The sequence below is a fragment of the Choloepus didactylus genome, chromosome 7 (assembly GCF_015220235.1).
Source record: "Choloepus didactylus isolate mChoDid1 chromosome 7, mChoDid1.pri, whole genome shotgun sequence".
NCBI classification, from domain to species: Eukaryota; Metazoa; Chordata; class Mammalia; order Pilosa; family Megalonychidae; genus Choloepus; species Choloepus didactylus.
The window spans coordinates 67,595,564-67,597,744 of NC_051313.1; the positions used below are offsets into that span (position 1 = coordinate 67,595,564).

Consider the following 2,181-nt stretch of genomic DNA (forward strand, 5'->3'; position numbering starts at 1 on the left):
CTCAAGAGGGCTCTATTATTTTAGGGGACTAAGCAGGCAATGCTGGGTTTAGACTTTCACTCCATTCTGTTCTGTGAAAAACCAGGTCTTTCTAAATCCAGTGATTTACAACTATTTTTAGCAGCCAACAGTTCCTCTTTCATTGTTCATTCCCAGATATTGGTATATATCCCTATTAAAACTCCCTTCAAAGGGACAGTGTCACTGCAAGACTGTCCTTTTGCTTTCTGTAGAAGCCTCAGGGGCCATCACAGCAGTCAGTGAGAGAGAAGCTCTGCTTCCTACACCCAGTGTCATACCACTTCTCAGGCAAAAAGATGTAATGTGTGAGAATTTCAAATAAAATACAACTACATCTTGGTGTCCAGATAAGAATACCTACAAGGAGCCTTTCAGAGTTCTCTTTCAAAGTACCTTTTCTCACAATTTCACAGAATAACCAATTTCAGGCTCTTGTATATAAAACAAAATCAAGTAAATCAAAGACCCAGAAACCTTTTTTTCCCCTTCTAAATTAGTGACCTCATGGATTTTGTTTTACAACTTATGGAAAATGGTGTGATACTTCTTGTAAACAGGAGGCTGGCAACAAACAGAAATACCCCTCCTCATACAGGCAAGTTAGAGGAAACTTCCAGCCTGTTAGTACCTGTACACCAAGAAGAATCTGATATGTGGGAGGACTCTGGCTTGGTACAGCAAGGGAGCGTCTTACTGCCAGGACAAGCACTTGCCACATGAAATGTAGGCTTTAAAAAACACACTCCAGTGCTATCTCTGATCCAAATGTTAGCACCAGTTTTTTCCATTTCACTTTTTATGAACTGAAGTGTATAAAGGAACCAGTGTCCAGAGGCAGTTGACATATTCCTTAACCTTGCTGTCATCCTTAATTTCTTCATTCATAAACTTTACTTAAAAATACCAAAATTCCTGGTCTTCTTTTGTAAAGATTCCTGCCCTCACTCCCGATGGCATTGGCAAAGACTCCTGTTTCCCCATGGATGAGAGAGACTCCATCTTCATGGTCGTGGATGGGATGAGGTGCATGTGTTCATCCACACACTTGGTTACACAGCTCTCCAGCTGCCACTTCCGCCTGAAGCATTTTACTCCCTGCATCCATCGAGTCTTTGGCTTTGTCGTTGAAATGCATGGTGCACCGGGCCAGGTGGTCCCAGAACTTTTCCAACTCACTGGTCACCAGGGACTGGGCCTGAGCCAGAGGTGTGTGGCAGCGCTCAATGCACTGATGCACCTGCTGCGGGGATGCCTGGTTGTCCTCATAACAGCTGGTGCTGCACCAGAACATGAGGCCCTGCATCTTCCAGATGTTCTCTCTTTCCATACTCTTCACCATAGAGTCCACCACCTCCTGCTTGTGGAGCTGCTGCAGCTTTGCCATGGCAACCCTGTGCAGCACCCTGCCATGCCGTTATCCAAATGGACTCAGGCACATGGGCCTCTGCAATTCTTAATTCTGAATATGTTAAATATGTAGATGGGGAATAACATGTAATGTACAACATTAAGTCTAAACCTCTATATTTACAACCATTTGAAAGTGCATTTAGGAAATGGAAAGGCCAGAAAAAATATAAAAATTAGACTCTATTCAAGTTTGCTAAAGCTGCCATTATGCAAAATACCAGAAATGGATTGGCTTTTATAAAGGGTATTTATTAGGTTACAAATAACCTAAGTTCTAAGGCCATAAATGTATCCAAACTAAGGCATCAATAAGAGGATACCTGCACTGAATAAAGGTCGATGGCGTCCAGAACACCTCTGTCAACTGGAAAGGCATGTGGCTGATGTCTGCTGATCCCTTGTTCCCAGGTTCTAGTTTCAAAATGGCTTCTCCAAAATGTCTCTGGGTTTCTGTCTATCTTAGCTTCTCTCTCTCAATTCCTGTGCATCCTTGCTTGTTCTCTCAGGACATTTCTCTCTAAGCATCTGGGGTTCCTCTCTTAGCTTCTCCAGGGAAAACCCTGGGCTTCGTCTCTGAGCTTGGCATCTCCAAACATCTTTCTGTCTGCATCTCTGAATGTCTGTGTATGTGTCAGCTCTTAGCTTCTCCTGGGGGCAAACTCTGGATTATATATATTAGCTTCTCTCCAAAATGTCTCTCTCAGCTTCTCTGAGGTCCTTCTCTCCATGAGCTCTCTTAAAGGACTCCTG

The 2,181-nt window shown here is 43.4% G+C and overlaps 1 pseudogene; it reads right to left on the minus strand.

Moving 5' to 3' along the window:
• Positions 1–915: 915 nt before the first annotated feature.
• LOC119540599 lies at positions 916–1,405 on the minus strand (annotated as a pseudogene).
• Positions 1,406–2,181: the final 776 nt, after the last annotated feature.